General features: G+C 40.5%; 1 long non-coding RNA gene across 1 annotated transcript in view; it reads right to left on the bottom strand.

Annotated features, from left to right (window-relative positions):
• LOC115343778 overlaps window positions 1–19,521 on the bottom strand; it is a 174,434-nt gene that overhangs the window by 93,945 nt on the left and 60,968 nt on the right. Inside the window, exon 3 of the long non-coding RNA XR_003924279.2 lies at window positions 18,772–18,847. This is a non-coding gene — a long non-coding RNA (uncharacterized LOC115343778). The remainder of the gene's footprint in view (window positions 1–18,771; window positions 18,848–19,521) is intronic.

The following is a 19,521-nucleotide window of genomic DNA, read 5'->3' as shown; positions in this document are numbered from 1 at the left end:
GAAATACATTACAGGGTCCTCTGTCAACCATTTATGGAAAAGAAACCCAAAACAACAAAACCCAACCAACAAAAAAAAAACCACAACAAGAAATAAAAACAAAAGGACACACCCAACTATATCCAAGAAACAAAACTGTTCTCAGGGCAGATCTACCTGGTATTACTTTTAAGACCATCTTAATCACCTTAGAAACTTGCTGCATTTTCCTGTGATATTTGCATAATCTCATTTGATGACTATTCCAAGAGAAAAAGATACAATATATTTTATAAGTAAGCCTCAGTCCATCATCCTTCTTTTATAAAAGTTTGCATGTACATATATATGTATATATAATTACATGGAAGGAAAAAATGCAAAAGAGCCTGAACAGATGAAGTTATTTCATAGTGAAAATTTTTCTTGTCCTAAGAATATTTATGACATTTCAGAATTTACTTATTTTACACTATTGCACGGAGACAAATTAGGTACCTTTTGCAGATAATGAATTTGAGACATCCAATTACTTTGTTGCTACCAAAAAATCCCCAAAGGAGAAAGGTAAGGACATTTTCTTGCTTCAAATCATCTTTCCTCTTCATGATTTGGAGTGCAGATAGTCAGCCATTTCCCCCACAGCTAGGCTAAATACAGCAAACAAGCCTCAGTGAAGAGGAGAAACACATGAGAGATCACTTACAGTCCTTGCAGGAACAACCACCCTACCAATGAAGGAAAAGCCGGGATCTTGGAGAAACTGCTGCTTGCACAACATTGAGTTCAACAACTTTTGGTGAATTTGCCTTTATTAAAAACTTTCTCTCAGCATTTGTGGTGGTGCCTCTGAAACCAGCTTGCTCAGGAGCCTGGGTAACTCCTGCTGAGTCCTCCAAGGGGCACAGATTAAGGCACTCAGATGAGATGCAGAAAACCTGAGTTCAGTTGCCCTCCTACAGCTAGGGCAGGGCAGGTGTAGCTCAGTCCTAGCTGTCCTACACTTAGGTGGATATTCATAGTCACCTTCTGTGTCATCATTGAAAAGCATACTGGCTTCTCTCATTTTGATCAGAAATACCTGTGAAAAAATAGTCTTGAGAAAGGATCTCACATTTCTGTGGATACTTCCAGTTTTCAAAAGTCATCTTACTCCTCTCAGCAAAAAAACTCGAATGTTTTGCTGAAATTGCTTCAGCCACTGAGTTATTTGCCTAAAGATTCCTCTCAAACTAAGCAACCCTGCAGAAATACCCTATAAAAGGTACAAGATAGTCATAGCTCTGAAGGACTTAAGCAGCTTGGGACTGCAGAATGGGGGCACTTGAGGTCTGGGAAAGTGGTCCTGGGGCAGTGCACGTTGCTGAGATTGAAGGAAGCCACCACGAGAAATCCATCCAGAAGTCCCTGTCAGTCACACTGCAGTGATAAATATAGCATCTCCAGCTATAATGGTTAATATGAAAAGGCTAGGTGAGTCTCAGCAAAGGTTAGACCACAGTTTTCTAATTTCAACAGAGATGAATAGTGTATTAGCAGATCAGGCTGTTTGCTTCCTGTAAGCTAATTAACAGATGCTAAAGAGCTTGCTGCTCTTTGTTTGGTAATTAATAAATTATAAATTTATAGATGGCATATGATACTATTAATCCGGACAAGTAATGCCTATATGTTTGTTATTTTATAGTATACCAACATAAAACTTCCAATGCCACATAAAGCAACTTATTTCACTTCCACTGGTTATTTTTCACTTCTACTACAGACATAAAACAGAGACTGTGAGGAAAGCTCTTTTTGATTAATTTCTATCCTTACCATTATAAATAAACTTGATAACTACTCTCAATCCATACTGGCAAATTAAATCTAGTTCTGCATCAGTGAAAATGAAGGTTTGTCTTCAAAGAGTTCATTTGTACTTTCTATCCCTCTGCCCCCACCCTGGCCTATCCCCTAGTCATAGCTGGTGTAAATCAGTGCTGCTGCTGCTACTTTGACATCAGCTTAGCAGTAACGATATCTACCAGCTGAAGATCTCTGGGCCCTCATGTGCTATTTTACTAGTCTTATCTTTCCAGAAACAGAGTAGTGATTCCTTGCGTTGGCTTTCCCCATCTGAGGCTGTAACCCCTAAACTGCATGGGGAAATCCACCACTGGTCTCAAAAGAAAGCAGGTCCTCTGCTTCTCCCAGCCTCACTCCTCTCCCCCAGTGACGATATTGGGAGGCACTTAATTTCTGTGAGGGAGGTTCAGGGCAGTGGCACCCATGTGGGAGAATTACCTGAAGTTTTGAGCTGGAGAGAAGGTGTTTTGCACCTAGGCTAACATCCAAACACAGGACTGCAACTGGGTTGCACTGCAAGTCTCAAGGAGGGCAGGGTGTATGGCTATTTGCTTCCACACGCTGAATAATGCCCCAAGTCAGGCTTCTATGTAGAGTCTGGTCCAGCCCCCACACCCCCAGAGCAAATATGGGTCTCTTCAGGAGCTTCTCTCAGTGAGGAAGCTCTAGTGTGCTGGTGGGTAGAGGAGCTGCGTGTCAAGCTGGAAGGCAGCAGGGACCTGCTTCCATAAGAGGCAATTGTTGTTTCCCTTATTCACTTTTCAAATCATGCAGCAATTGATCACAGAAAGAACAGTACATAAAATTGACTTTTAAATGAACTAGGTACAACAGCTTCAGGCTCAATTCCTTTTATAAACCATGCCCATGATTAAATTAAGTACTGCTCATGAATCAAAGGATAGTTAACAGGACATGAATTAATCTTTTCTAATTAATATTTGATTTGTTTATATATTTCACAGTATCTGTATGCTACAATTAACTGTTCTAAAATGTTTCATATTTTTATCATGTGATTTCATATAAAATAGGGGAAGAGAAGAAGAAAAACAAAACAAAAGGTAGAAAACATAGCTAGCTGTTTTCACCTTATACAATCTGCAGTCTGATCATCACAGAAGCCCAGGTTTCATAACTACTCCTTTGCTACATGATACCTGAGTCACAGGAGAGAAATCAAAACCTTTCTCTGTTCATATCCAACCATTCATCAAAATGGCTTTATTCTACTTAATAACAACTGAAACAGTCAAATATTGTCTAGCAGGATATATTTCTGAGAAAATGCTAATCTGGTTAAAATCACAACTTCCTGTGGCAGCTCTTAATTTCAGATAAAATATTTTTTGTTTATAGCTAAGCAGTTTGTTTTTCAACTCTATTGAAATGTTTGATATAGACTATATCTCATAATCAAAAATGAAAAATAAATGTTTGCTTTGTTTGAGTACAGTAATTCAAGTTACCCCAAAATATTTTTTCAAACATTTTACTTTATGAAAAATTTGAGTTTTAGTTTAAATTCAGAATAAAAACCCATGCAGAAATTGTTCATATCCTGCAAAGTGAAAATTTCTAATTTTGATCTGTCTTCAGTAACCAGACTGTGGGCTCTAATAGCAAGATGAAAGAGCAATAAGGTCATATTAAAAAAAAAGAATCTTCTGTGTTAAAAGAACACTGATGCTCTAAACACACTCTAAGTGCCTGGTACTCACCTGCAGAATAATGAATTGTTTGTATGCTGGACTCTCTGCCTCATCTTTGTACTCAAGACAAGTCCATCACAAAATCCAGAATAACATGTCTTTTCTCAATTGTTTAACTATATCCATTGCCATTCCTTCCATTGGCCACACAGTGTGATCTCCAGAGCACTTCAAGCACTCAGTTTTTCTTCAAGATTCTTCTAATTGCAACACAATAATAAGAAGTGAACAGTTTCAAAAATGGCAGAACAATCTCTCTTCCCCACTATTCACACCTAGGAAACACAAAGAACTTCATCTGATTGACCAGAGGTTCACAGTCAAGGTCAGAGGAGTGGCTGAAAATTGTATGTGAAATCCAAGATGTTCGAGTCTTACCTACTTAAAGGACATTGAGAAAACCATCTTGACTTTGCTAATTAAATCCAGCATTCAGTGATGGATGATTCACTACCAGGTTAAGGATCTTCCACAGTCACTAGATACCCGCTACACATATCTCAGCAAAATTAGCAAGGGCATTCACTTTACAAAGTAAAGTTATTTTTTTCCGGGTAGCTGAAAAAATCCATTTATCTCCATTATGGCTCTGCCTTTTAAATATTAGCTATAAGGGCACAGAACTGGAAGTGGTCTCCTGGGTCACTGCAACTAGATCCTGATTATGCAGAGCTGTGTTACTGAATCCCTTTCACAAACTACCACAATCTTAAAAACAATAACAGTTTTTTTCTCTCACTAACACTGTGCAGAATTTTAATTAGCACTCAGTCTGCTATAAATAAAATCAAGACAGGTGATTTAAGCTGCTTCTCCTTTTCCTAGTACTTTGACTCTTCTATCTTCTTAATCCTCTGTTAGCAACTTAAAAAATATGCTCTTCTCTCAGTTGTACTTATTCATGCTGTTATATTCACCAATTTAAAATATTTCTAAAATCCTTCTAAACTTGATACTTATTAACAAATTCCATTAACCAAGCTAAAATAGGTTTTCTCTCTGTTTATTATCATGGAAAGGGAATGAAAAAAATACAGATCCACATTGTTGCCAGGTTTCTATGTCAAATACTCATTTACGGACAATAGTCAGTTGTAACCTTCAAAATGAATTTAACTTTTTTTCAGTCTACCTGTAGTCCTTCTACCTGGCAGTGGCTTTACAACAAAGATTACTCCACATGGATTAACTGTAGATTTGATTTGACTCCACAGTGAGAACTCAGGCAGGTGGATTACACTTACAGACCCTGTAATCCTTCACCCTGAAGTCACTGCAGGGCTGGAAGGCTTATTCTAGTAGGCAGCTGATCTCTCCTCTGCCTCCTCTTGCAACAAGGAGTTGTCAAGCAGCTTCACAAGCACAGCAATGTCAGAGTCCACGCTTGAGTAATGTATGGCTGGAATAATCTTCCCATTTTCTTAGGGTGTGTGGAAATGTTCCTGCCAGGGAATGTTCTGTCAGCTTCCTGAACAACACCTAATCGAGGTGAAGGAAAACTTGAAAAGTATGCCTGCAATGCAAAATTTTCAAAAAAGCCCGCTAGCTGTCACATGATAGACACACAAAATAGACCTTCTCAACCTGGGCATAAAAAATCTGAGTTATTCAAAATGAGCATCCACTTTGGGAAGCATAGCAGCAAACAAACACCATCTGCCAGTTCATTTTCATTCGTCTCTATTGGAGAATGTGAGAAAAAAAACCAAACCCAAACCAAAATTGGTCGGGGTCACATTCTTTCAGTTTAACTGAAATAATAAAAAGAATAAAAAGGCAAAACAACGTCCTGGATGGCTTACTGTCTTAAAAGTCAGAAAATGAGAGAGAGAAAGCTCACCACATTTTAGTGGTTTTGGACATGGCACATTCTCATTCCTTGCAATTAAAGATGGGTATCAAGAATTCTAAAGCCAACCTCTAGGTATCACTCCGAAGAAGAATGTGTCTGGTTACTCAGGTCAGAAGCTCCAAGAGAACCTTCCACATAATTTTGGGGAAGTTTCCTTTCTGCTCCCAGACAATCCAACATGTGAACTTGAGAATGAAGTGCGAGGCAATATTTATGGCATGAGACCACACACTCTTCAGGCAGTCGTGCACAGATGCGCCACATTCCACAGGGGCAGAGCAGAGAACGGAGGACGCATATAGAGGGTGTGTGTTTACATAAAACAGAAGAGCTAAGCAAATAATTCGCACCATTTTGAGTGTTCAGTTAATTACATCGTTTTTTATATGTAACTTCCATTGCTATGATCTTGACAATTTTTTTCCTCACTTCATAATTAAAGAGTTCCAGCAACTATTCCCATATTATTTCCTTCAGCTCCCCCAAACCTCCAGGGATTTCTTCTCCCATGCTAGACAAGAACACTATACATGCAGGCAGACCCTCCAGTACCTCTAAATTGCAACTGGAGTTGCAAGTGTAGTTTTTATAGAAGTAACGATTCCCTAATTTCCCAAGTTCTGTTTGGCCTGGTTCACAGCTGACCTGGTAGCTCCTTTTAGAAGAAAGACCTTTGCTAAGCAGTTCAGGAGTTTAACACCTGAAGCATCATGTCTGCAGCTAGACAAAACTTTTTCTAAATCTGATGATTTAGAGAAATAATATACGCAGATGTCCCGATCCAATGTCGGGGAAGGTTTCGATATGATCCCAAGAGCGAGATTAAGACACAAACGAGGTCAAATGCCGTATAGTCAAAAGAGGTTTTATTATCAAAAGTATCAAAAGTGGAAAATGGTAGCGATAGGATAGAATGGAAGAAAAGGTAGAAATTAAGCAAGCAGTCGGGATAGAGTTGCAAGGATAGTCACCACCATGGATCCAGCGGCGTCCCGTCGGCCCTCAGGCAAGCAGTCGGTGGTGGGAGTTGCAAGGATGGTCACCAGCACGGATCCAGCGGCGTCCCGTTGGTCCTCAGGCCAGCAGTCGGTGGTGGGAGTTGCAAGGATGGTCACCAGCACGGATCCAGCGGCGTCCCGTTGGTCCTCAATCTTCAATTCTTTGGTGAGGAAGAAAAGGCCCCCCTTCACCACTTGTTTCTAGGGGTTCTTTATAGGGCATATTTCGATGATGTCATGCGCTGCAGGTTTCATTCATCACACAGGACCTTCGCGTGATCGATACCAGAAACCAATATCTTATCAGCTCCAGCCCAGTTTCCTCCCCTGGATGCCTCAATGGCCTGGTAATCGTCCTTATGGACAGAGGAGTGTCCCGCTTAAACCGGCCATCTTGGAGACAAAGGGCTCTGGATGAGCAGTTCACAGTTCCTTGATGACAGCCCAGTCCCTCATACCTCACAATCTTTGAGGCAAATGGTTCGAGATAACAATTCAGCCTCTTACAGCAGAGGCCACTGTAGTTAGTTGCATAAGTTAATTCTTGAAAACAGAAATTTAAATAAAAAATACACATAAAACCATAGAATATCTCAAGTTGGAAGGGAGCCATAAGGATCATCGAGTCCAACTGGGGCGTTCTTCCTGGCTGCTGGGAAGACTTAGAATCATTAAGTTTGGAAAAGACCTCTAAGATCATCAAGTCCAACCATCAACCCAACACTACTGTGCCCACTAAACCATGTCCTGAAGTGCCACGTCTATGGATTTTTTGAATACATCCAGGGATGGTGACTCCACCACTTCCCTGGGTAGCCTGTTCCAATGCCTGACAGCCCTTTCAATAAAGAAATTTTTCCTAATATCCAATCTAAACCTCCCCTGGCGCAGCTTGAGGCCATTTCCTTTAGTCCTATCACTAGTTACTTGATAGAAGAGACCAGCACCCACCTCACTACAGCCTCCTTTCAGGCAGTTGTAGAGAGCGATAAGGTCTCCCCTCAGCCTCCTCTTCTCCAGGCTAAACAACCCCAGCTCCCTCAGCTGCTCCTCAGAAGACTTGTGCTCCAGGCCCCTCACCAGCTTCATTGCTCTTTGGACATGATCCAGTACCTCAATGTCTTCCCTGTAGTGAGGGGCCCAAAACTGAACACAGCACTCGAGGTGTGGCCTCACCAGTGCCCAGTACAGGGGACGATCACCTCCCTGCTCCTGCTGGCCACACTATTTCTGATACAGACCAGGATGCCATTGCCCTTCTTGGCCACCTGGGCACACCGCTGGCTCATATTCAGCCGGCTGTCGACCAGCACCCCCAGGTCTCTCTCTGCCGGGCAGCTTTCCAGCCACTCTGCCCCAAGCCTGTAGGGCTGCATGGGGTTGCTGTGACCCAAGTGCAGGACCCGGCACTTGGCCTTGTTGAACCTCATACAATTGGCCTCGGCCCATCGATCCAGCCTGTCCAGATCCCTCTGTAGAGCCTGCCTTCCCTCAGGCAGATCAACCCTCCCTCCCAACTTGGTGTCATGTACGTTCCTGGTAGATACACTTAAGATTATGAGGTTAGAAACTTGTTTTTGTTCTATACGAATCCAAAATGTTCTAAAAATTTTCTTGATGTAGAATTTTGTCAAAATAACTTCTATTACATTAAAAATCTTGTGCTTTTTATCAGCTCCTTTCTGCCTATTTAGTGTGCTTAAGTCTCTCCTGTAAAAATCAGATAGAATACTTCACTTCAAAAATTACAAAGCTGACAACAGCTTTGATCAAACAACCCAAGAAAGATTTTGAATATGATTAAATAGCATAGTGTGGGTATAGTTTATCTATTTGATGGCGTTCCAAATCTGCCTAAATTTTGTAACATCAGTAGCTTCAAAATTACTGAAATTGCTTCTGCTTGAGAAATGTCCTCATGTTAATGGTGGCTGCCTACTTTCCCAGCTATTTCAGCTGTCCACCCCAAGATATTTAGGTTGCCTTTTTTCAGATTCAAAAACACTTTAATGTATCACATGTATAAAGCTAAATGAATCAATCTGCAGTGTTACATTGAATAATAAAGAGATGGCTTTTCTGTTTTAATATGCAGCTACACCATTGTTTGGTAAATGAGGGGCAAGCAATACTCCAAAAACTAATTAAACATCAACTTTTCATCATAGGATATCCTCAGGAAAGGAGTATATACACTATATACATACACAAAGCAAAGCAGGTCTCTGATGTTTCAGGAGCACCTAGCAGAAACTAGGTATAACACAGGAAACTGAAAGATGACATTTCTCCTTACTTCTAAATTCCATTTCCTTTTTTATTTTAACCCTTATTATTTACATATTCAGTATTAAAGTAGTTTCACTGGTAAAGACAAAATTGGCCCCAGATTTATGAACTAATATTTAACAGAGTTTCTCCAGAATCCTCCAGTCACAACTTTAATCGAGGGTGGTTTCACCGCCTGTGTCTGCTATATCTCTGGGTCTTCAATTAAATTCGTCTGCAGAGCTCAATGCTGAGACTTCTACCCCTCACCCTTGCAGCTCCCCAGGACTTGGTTTGATGTAGGAGGCTGTTAGAGGCATCAGCATCTGATGCTCAATGTGTTTCCTGTCTCATCTTTTAAGTGCCAATTTTTTGAAAACAGTCACATTTTCTCCTTACAGTTCTTACGGTTTTATGTGGTTAATTAAATACGTGTCCTTTTAGAAATGAAACTAAAGCTTCAGGCAAAGTAGAATGGACCAGTCCTATTCACTGTTAATACAGAAAAGGTTTTTTACTTCCTGCACCTGAAGTTAGAGAGAGATAAAAAGATTTATTCCCTTGGTATTCAAATGGTAAAAGAACTTGTCTTATCTTGTTCTTGATTATCCTTAAAGCTGGGTTTCTAACATCACTAAAGAACAGGAAAGAAAAAATGAAACCAGGATTACAGCCAGCTCATGGGACTACAGCAATGCTGTGTTAGGGTGGAAAAAAGTACATTTCCATTCTCCCTTTTGTCCTGGTGAATCAAAGGCCCTCTGATTGCTGGTGTCACGTAATACCGATCAGAAAGGAATTAAGTGACCAGTGAGAATGTGTTTTCTATCAAAGAGCTGGCAAATTGCAAGATGTAAAAGCCCAGAGGTCAGTGTAAATCTCCATATCAGAGGCAGCAGAATGGAAAGGGGGGAAACAGGCGTGGGAGGAATCCATTACAGTCAACCCAATCCCTCACATCCCGATTTCTGTGAAAACAGACATTCATGATCCCCTCTCACTTTTCAATCATGCTGTGTTCTCCATCTACTTTTTTTTATGAAGACTTCAATTGGATTCTTTTTTTTGTTGTTTTTCATAGTTCAGTGTTTTGGTTTTATCTCTTAATGATACACAGTCCAGCCTGAAGATGAACTGAATCCGGTAGAATAGCTACCTCAGCTGCTGCCACCTCTTATAATTTACAAAACCCGCCTAAAGCAAGATGTCTGTCATGCCCCAAGTTCACCAGCAATCCACTCTGCTTCAGATCAAAGACTTGCTGGGTGGGGTAGGGAAAGAGTGGGTGAGGGTATGACCATGAGAGGGCTAGATCTAGGAGACTGTTAGTCCTGTGTTGCTCTTCCAGAGCGATGAAGACAGTTGGAGTCAGAAGAGTTACAGTGCAGGTTGCCTGTGACAACCAAAGGCACATACGTATCTGACTACCTCCATCCTTTTTCCACATGCAAGCCTATAGAAAATTTTATTTTGGTTCACCTGGAATTCTACCTGTTTCAACCAGGAAGTTCCACACACCATCTAGACACACACACCATCTAGACACACACACCATCCACTCACCAAGTATTTCAAGTACTCAAAATTCAGGGGAAGAACCAGCTAAGTGTAGCTCGGGTCTTAGAATTTTCTCCAGCGGAACTAAGTGCTAATACCAGAAGAAAAATAAGCACTGCCATCCTAAATCCCTTCTCAGTTACAGACTGTGTTTAATGCTCTTTGAAGAAACAGCAAAACAATTCCTCCTCTTATTGCAGAGCACAGAAGAACCCCCTTATGAGTCAAACATGTGGATGTTGGTTTGTGGCTTGGGTAACCAGGGCTATTTGGTTCAATGAACCTTCCTTTTCCAGAGAAGGATTAATTTTCTTATTCTTCATTAAACTGAAGTCCAGAGATCCCTTATGCTGAAATTTGCATAGCAGTGCACTGTCAATGGCAAAAGGATTGGACTTTGAATATGGACATCTAAAATTACATACTGTCTGCCCAGATTGCCTAGGGGAAGACAACATGAAGTTTTCTGCCAAAAAAAAAAAAAAAAAAAAAAAAAGGCAGAAAAAAGAAAAGAAAAAAAAAAGAAAGTATTGGCTAAGACTGGATCACAAATATGCTGAATTTGGCAAGTGTATGTACCAATGCTTCTCTCAATAAGAGGCAACAATTCTGTCCTAGGATGATTGTTGCCCCCAGTTTTCTGTTTGGTCAGTGAAGGTGGAAGGGACACTGCAAACATTTGCAGTTCCTCCCACAAAGCCTGCCAAAGTATCTTTAGATTCTGCATGTTGATATCTATTTTGCACGTGTTACTAACAAATACAGGCAGCCAAGCTAGATCATACCCATACATATGGAGCTTTGTCAAATGCAGATGGTGTAGTTTAAGTTGTTCATAATTAGGACCCATGTCACTATAACTTGCATGCCATTCATAATGGGATATAAAGTTCTCCATCTGCTTTGAAGCGCACTAACATAAATAACTTACTGGAGCATCCATTTTGTTTGTTCTGCTTTTGGTAATAGTAAGAAATTAGCATGGCTGCTTTGAAAGGGTCTCTTCATACATTCACTACACTGCACTTCCCTAATGACATGGTCATCATTACTGAGCTACAGCTTTGCACTTGTCTGTTGCCTAGTCCTGGCTCCAGCCTCTGTTCCACTTCAGTTGGTCAGTGAGGACAGAGCTCATTCTCAGGAGGGAAACCTCATTTATAATAGGGAGCACACAGTAATAACAGCCCACTGGGAGCAGTGCTAAACCAGTGGAGGCTATAGGCATTTTTCAGAACTGCAGCAAGCACTACAAGAAAAAGACTCCCACTGTAAACTAAAGAAGCATCTGATATCCTTTTTGGAGATGACATCATTCCCTCTATGAGGGTGACTGCTTGACTGGATTGTGTTTCTGCCTTGTGTTTATACTCACATCATTCCATTAACTTCAGTGGAGGCAATTATTATACTCATTTAATTGCATATAACATCCTGTTGTAGAACCAGCCACTTGTGAAATGACTAAAATGTTCAGATTTCTTTTACACTGTTGAGGTGTTTCACTTCATTGCTCTGTGTCTTCCCAAGAGTTTCAAACTTCTGCCAAACAGGTGGCATTACTGCTATGGCCACAATGTGAAAACTGAGAGTTCAGGCACTTTACTGTGTTAAGTCTTGTGAACATGGCAATGGGAGATGCAGGGTGGAGAAGAGTAGAGAGTTACAGGAAAGCACCTTACCAATCAATATAATCTGTGTCTACGTTTCCAGGATCAGCTGTTCACAGTTACCTTCTTTCTAGTCTTCAGAGTTTCACCCAGTGAATCAAGGACAAGGAAAGTTCTGCACAGCTCACAGCTCAAGCCTTCCCCTCCTCTTTATAATTTTTTAAAATAAAGGTGGCCTTTCCAATATTAAAATGTCCTAGGAGAAATCCACATTCTTATATTTATTTTTTTTTGTTGGTAAAAGTATCCTTGTGGACCAGTCCATACATTCTGCATGACCCTGAAATTAGCTTCTACCTCAGCGAAACAATCACCTTGCCAATGTTCTTCACAAACCCTTATGTCTTCAGAGCCCAGGCGCTATTTTAAACACTGCATGTCAAAAACACCCTGTATTTTTGCTTACACAAGGCAAAGCTATTTGGATGGTTTCCTCATCTCCCGGTGCCATTAGCTGAATGATCAATAGTCCCAGGCGCCTCACCAGAGACCCTGAACAGACCTTAACCTGCCAGGAGAATCTGATATAGGACCAAGGCTACTGAGCATCATCTGTAATTAAGGTGGACTCTGTGGATGCCTAAGCATCCTCTATTACAAATCTGAAGAATGTCTTGATTTTGAACATCTGTAACCATATAAATTCTTTTCCAACTATCATGTCACCATAGAGGTGTTTAGGTGTATTAGGTAATCCTAGAGTTTTGCTTTTCTGGTCATTCTTCAAGCCATATTCTTCACATTCACCATTATCATTTCTTTCCTCTACTTTGAAATCTGTGTGTGAGAATGTATTTCTGCATCTGAGAGAAAAATGGAGTGCACAGAGTGCTGTACAGGAAATCTGCATGGAGCAGTAAGTGAAAGTGGATAAGTACATTCCTGTGGGAATACCTAACAAAAAAAGTGTCCAAAATCTAGTTGTTGTAATATTAATTCCACACTGTATGAATATGCAAATTTACAATAGAGGTCCATAAAGAAGAGACTGTTACTGGAAATAATGCTATTTCTGTGTGGCTGCAGATAAAAACAGAAAATAGACTATTGCATAACTTTTTCAAAACCAGCTATCTGAAAATTTAATATAATGCCAACCTATTATCCCTGGTTTTGTTAGTCATTTCACAAATGTTTGGTTTCACAAAATGAGAAAAACCTTGTACACCATCACAAATGAAGATTTGGCCTTAAGGGTAAAGTTCTCACTTTATATGAGAACATATTCTGCAGTTTTTTGTCAAAATTTACTCCTTTTCAATTGATTCAAAAGAATAACATTCATTATTTAAATAGGTATTCAGAAAGCTAAGATCTGCTTCTTAAATTGTTTTTCTGCTTCTTTTTACAGATAAATATTGCTTTTCCAGTAAAAAAAAAAAATCATGTACCCTATGCTAACTTAATTTCAGAAGAATATGATAATCATTCATCTGTCAAAGTAACTTAAAACTTAAATTATCATCTTCCAAAATGGCTAAAATTACTTGAAGTCAATACCAGAAAGCACATGCATATGTAACATTAGGTCATCTCAAGAACTGGTCCATTTATATTTATGGCTACTTTCACTAGTTGTGATTGATGCAGTGTTTCCATGTACTTCTGGACTGTAACTCTTTTTAAAACTTAATTACATTAATCTGCTATACAAACTTTTAATATCCTGTCACGTTAACAAGTGGTTGGATTGTTCGAACACCGAAATAATTGCGTGTTGATCTACATGTGGGAACCTGAGTAGGCGGTAGGAAGACACCATTCAAGCAAATAAGGAGTTGTTAAAAAAAAGTCCTCCAAACCTAAAAGAAGCTAGAAAGCAATGAAAGAATTTGTCCATGTGTGTATAAAGTCTGTCAGATGCCTCTCTCTATTTGCAGCAGGTACTGTCTAATGAAGAGCTCTTGCAGAACAGAAACAACAAGTTACATTAATTAGGAAGATAGTTAGATGCTTTTTCCACACTGAAAACAAATGAGCAAATAGCAGCTGAGATCAAATGGCAGTCATGACATTATTTCTTTTCAAGGGTTTCCTTTTTAAGTAAATGACTGTAGTTAAGATTAGCAAGTTCCTATCCTTTATCAGCAATATCAAGTTCAGGGCAGAAGCACTCCCAGGCCCAAACAAATTACACCTCAGTTGTAAAAGTTTAAAATCAGCAACAGGGAACTGGAAGAACCTAAAACCTCTTCCAGGCTAACACCAAGTCTGGTGTCAGGTGTGGGTTTTATACCCTAAAGCTGCACTACAGAAAGACACCAAATTTCAGCCATGGCTTGCCAACCATCACAAGCTTTGTCAGAAAAAAATCTGCCCTTGTTTGCCAGAAAGCCAAACTTTCAGCCTCTCGTCTGCATCCAAACGCAGGCTGCAAATGGCGGCCATCTGAATACTCCACTGCTAACTCTTTTATTTCTAGTTTTTTCAGCACAACTGTGCCTTTGTGAGTACGGTGACAAAAGACTGGAAATAAGCCAAAACACACCACAGATTTAAAAAAAAAGCCACCAATATTTCACTGGGTTCAGCCTTCCTGAGGAAAAGAAAATCCCCCCTGAGCTCAGAACAGGCCAACAGACACACAGCCTCCTGGGAGAGCATGCCTGCACTGCGATGCCGGTGGGGAGGGCGAGCGGGGAGCAGGGGCCCCCGCTGCGTGGCCACTAGAAACACGTTTGTGACAGAACTGAAGAAAATCCCACTGCTCCTTTCGCAGCCTAAGGTGTATTTCCCCAGCCCGGCCCCAGGTGCAAGGCAAGGCCCTGCCTGACACCCCTCTACCAGGCAGCGGAGGAGGCCGGGGGCACCGGCAGCAGCCCCAGCCCCAGGCACTGGGCTCCTCCCGGGGGACAGGCCGAGGCCAGGCTGAGGTACGGGCCCGCGGGTGGGCTCACCTCAGCAGGGCCCGTGGCCGGGCAGGGCTGTGGAGTGCTGGAGACCGGCCCTGCTGTGGCGTCGCTGGGGTAGGGGCTGTCAGCCCTGGGGAGCTGGCATGGGGTCCTGGGCCCTAGGCAGGGTGGAGGGAGCCTGGGGAAGGGGGTCAGGGCCTGCTAGTGCCCTGGGGCCCCGACGGTTTTGCCCGGTATACCGATTTAAGAAGGGAGAGAACTCAGCTGGCAGGAGGCAATTTTAAACCAGTGGTTGTGCTGACAGGATGCCCCTAGCAGGTATAATATTTTTAAAGAGAAAACAAAACTCAGACTGCACCGGAGCACTCGGCAGCCCTGCTACAAGCCAGTAACAGTCCTTTTGGCTTGTATCGGGGTAAGGGCAGGACAGAAAAATACATGAAAAAACCTTTATCACCTCCTCTCAGACCTTGCTGCTAGAAACGCCTGCCACAGTCACACCTTTACAGGCACCCAAGCTTTAAAAGAGTACTGCATGGGGTCTATTGTAGTTAATGTGTTGTATGAGAACCATTTTGGAATATACACTCTCCGCATCATCAGGTATGGGCAAATATATCAATGCAATGTTTACTTTTTTTTTTTTTTAAGAGTATCAAACCACTTTTAGATAAGGTTAAAGATTATGGCCTGCTTCTATGTTTTTAAAGTAATACATGCCTTTAAAAGAATATGGTCCTGACACATAATACCTCTTCTGAGCCACAGGGAAATCTTTTACAAGTCAGTTTCACACTGAGTAATGCTGCTGTAGGAATTCATTTTTGGAGGGCCTGATCTATCACTTTGAGAGAAACTGCTAACGGCACTAGAGCAATCATGAGATTCCCCGGGTTTCTGAAGTGATAAGCATGCTCCAAAAGAGGTTGGGTTTTTAGGTTTGACCAATAGCAAGACAAGCCCCAGGGAAGATGGCTCTTTAGGAATCATTAGAATAACCTGGTCAAGACACCACGTTGACCCCATCGTGCCTCCTCTTTTCCAATTCTTCTGCTTACATGATGCAGCCTTACCACTGATTTACTGGACTCTGTTTTATCAATCTGCTAGCCCCACCTAAGGAGGCACTTGTTTCTAAACATGAACTATCTCTGTAAGCTGAATTAACTCGATACTGAAATGGGCTGCAGTCTAATAATGTGTGCTGAATGTACGTCCTGGTGTTTTCTTCTTACTGCACCTCTACTCATCTCTCCAACTTCTGTTTACAAACTGATCACAACTTTTAGAGACAGCAGCACAGCTACTATGATGTGAAATAAAATATACTTCCATTGCCTGGAAACTGGTTTTCAAGAATGAAAATCCTATTTCTCTTTTTCAAAAAGAGACAGAGATTGAGGCAAATTAAACGTCTATGATAACATTACCAAAATAAATCGCTGACAACTGCAATCCAGTATCATCAGTAAGATGAAAGATGTAAGAAATCACTTACACTGGCCAGACCAGAATAGCTACCCTCCAAAGAATTCCTAATTCACAGGACAAGAAGATACTGCATAATCTCTGCCAGAAACTGGGGGAAATCCAAACTGCCCCGATGCATCTCTTTTACAAGGTGATGAAATTGAATTCTGTGAGACATCCAGTACACACTTGAGTTAACCATTTCCATAAAGATGGTCAGGATCAGTACCAATGAACTCCATAAACTTGCAGATTTGGGAGTAAAAGAGAAGAAAAATACAATATATATACACATTTATGTTTAAAGTCTTATTTGAACTCAACCCTCCGTGTTAGATCTGTCCCTGTGAAATATCCATTGTGCTTTAACTCTTACTCAGGCCTACTGAACTGTTAAAAGTAATGCTACTGTAAAAGTGGAGATGGTATTAGTTATATTATAGAAGTGTAAAGAAGGTCGCATTTTTCTTACAATGATTAGTAAGAGACTTCCAATCTTTCTGCAAAATCTGACATTGGCTAGACTTTTTTTCTGTTTGAAACAGGAGCCTGTATCACAGACTTTCCTGTGTTTATGCTTTTATTAAATCGAATTACTTGATCAAACGTTACCTGCAATGACTAACCCTCCTATCCTATGCTTATTGTTTATGAGGCCAAGTATAAAGTAACAATACCTCAAACTGATTCAGGGATTATTTGGTGAAATAGTTGGTTCAGCTAGCATGTCTAGGAATAACTAGATCTTATCAATCTAGGAATATTTTTACTACACTTCTGAAACACAAACTTACACCTCCTGTGGTGACAAAACCTGCTAGTACTCCTATCTCAATAATGAGATTACAGTGACGCTGCTTACGATTTTAGCCAAAATCAAACATGCTTTCTCGAAAGACCTGAGTTTTATTACAATAGAACATTTTTGTTATCTTCAAGAAAGCAACTTCAACCCAAAGTTTTCCACTTGATTCTTAGTTCTCCTTTCTTTTAGGGTTTTCCTATCAGTATTGTAGAATGTTGCTCCTTGCCTGGCTCTTGTGATGCCAAATCTGCTTTTGTTCATATCATTACAGCACTACACACCCTAGTAACAGTTGTCCATCAGTCATCACTGAGATTCTGTTGCATTTCTGTTATCCCTAGTAAGCCATATCCTGCACTAGTAATTAAAGTTTCTGCATTTTGTGCCTGTGCTCTTTCCATTAGGCTATAAACATTTCTCTGGTGTGGCTTTCTTGCTCACTTGTATTTAAGCTCATTGCTTCAAAGACAGTTGTCTTTTCTATACACAATGCCTGTGTTTTACAAACACATATACAACTTTGAGACAGAAACTTCTCTCAGCCTGGAAGAAAATATTTCACTTGAATACAGTGGATTAAATTATGAAGGTATGATTTAATCACACTCTAGATGGGGAAGATAATAAACTGCTACCCGAGACAGACACAGACTAATTTACTTCCTTTGCTAGTGCTTTCAGTAAAACTTTTTTCTAAAAATATGAATTAAAAAAAGAAAAATCCCATGGCTGAGTATTGTTGCTGGCTGTAACTCTCAGACACGGACTCTGGTACTAAAAATTGCATTCCCACAATACTTCTCGTTCATTCCAACAGATGCCCAAAGCAATAGTAAGTCTGCACTGGCATAAGCCTGCAGCAGTAATTATTTCTCTCTGAAGGGTTTTGCCTTGGCTACTGGTCATCAGGCATCTTTAATCCTTTACTCTTTCCCTTTTGCTTTATGGGTCTTCTTAACCTGTATTGTTACTTTACATAAAAGCTCTCTGTTCTGTAAGATTTTTACATTTCTCCTGGCCTTCTGCCTGCCATGCCTATTTTAGCTGGAAGTTAGGTATATGAAGTCTAGTTCAAAACCTGTTTATCCCTTCCAGAAGGGAGTGATTTCTCCAAGTAGTTAGAAAACACAATTCGTTCTGACAGTGTCATTTTGGCAGGACTGGGGCAAAACCCAAGCAGCACAGTAAATGTTTCTCAAACAAGTTTAAAAAAAATCAAAACCAAGAGCCCAAATGGATCATATATTCAAATGAAAGATTCAGTATAAAAAAATTACAACTTTCTGCATACCAAAAGGCTGAATGCATGCCTGGAAGGTTCCTCAACCCATTGATTTTTCAGAACATTGAAACAGAAGGACTTGACTTTCTTTATGACTCAGCTTTTCAACTTTTAATATCACCTTCTAGAGATGGCAAAACCAGGAAGAGCTGAAAACTTCTCAAAGATCAAAATTTTAACATATGAAAGGAATTTTTTGCAAAGTGTCAGCTTGCTCTATTACTTCATACTTCACTGCTCCTGATTTCACCTGTTTGTGAATCTGTTTAGCATATAAAGGGTATGTTGTTCTGATAAAAGTACTGAGCTGACGAATTGCTCAGGAAGAAGTTTTCTAACAGAGTAGGCACCAGTCATTATGACAGGAAGAAAATTTAAGTCCTAATGTCCTGGAAAGAACCTATATAGAGATGGAAAAGTAATGCATGCAACAGTGCTGAGCTGTAAGCAGTTATTGTACACATGGGAGAAAACTTACAGTGAGTGCATCCACAAGCTTCTGGAAAATATTCCCCAGGATCAACACAACCATGGCTGCAAAGAACGATGTGCACCTGCAGAAACAGGATATTGTGGTTAAACATAGAACAGGAAAAATGTATGAGGCATGGAAAGCTTAAACTAATGGTATCTGATATGGGGAGTGGGAAAGCAAGATAGGTGACAATAAGGAAGTTGCTTGTAGCACTGGATCATTTAGTTGTGCTTAGCTGACATGTTAGGCAGGAAACCTGTTATGCTATGGCAACTGTTTCACATAAGCTGTAATATAAGACAAAGCTACATCTTTACCCTTTCACTGCTCTCTACCATCATGCTGGCACATGCATTTTTGCAATCATACAGTCAAGCTAATCAGAGAACTGATGATTCAGGTTAAATTGAACCTTTTTAATTACCTGACAGGATGGATAAAGAGAGAAGAAAGGAGGGTAAGATGGCAGAAGGAAAAAGTGACTATCTCTTTTGACAATTTAACCACAATTTCGATTTAGACCAGCTTATAGTGTGCCAGGAATGGATCCTTGAACACTGAAGGGGAGAATGATGCCCAGTAACCCTAATTGCTGATAGATAAAGAAAGATGATCTTTTCTGTCCCTGGAGAAAATAAAGGAGTACTGGAGGTTGTGGTTGTTCAGCTGGTCTAGGCCCACTGGTGCAGAGATGAAATGGGAGGGCTAAGGACTATTTTTCTCACATTTATTTTTACTGGAGTATCAGCTGAT

The sequence above is a fragment of the Aquila chrysaetos genome, chromosome 7 (genome assembly GCF_900496995.4).
Source record: "Aquila chrysaetos chrysaetos chromosome 7, bAquChr1.4, whole genome shotgun sequence".
NCBI lineage: Eukaryota > Metazoa > Chordata > Aves > Accipitriformes > Accipitridae > Aquila > Aquila chrysaetos.
The sequence above is the reverse complement of the archived record's forward strand: the minus strand, read 5'-3'. Positions and strand labels throughout refer to the sequence as shown.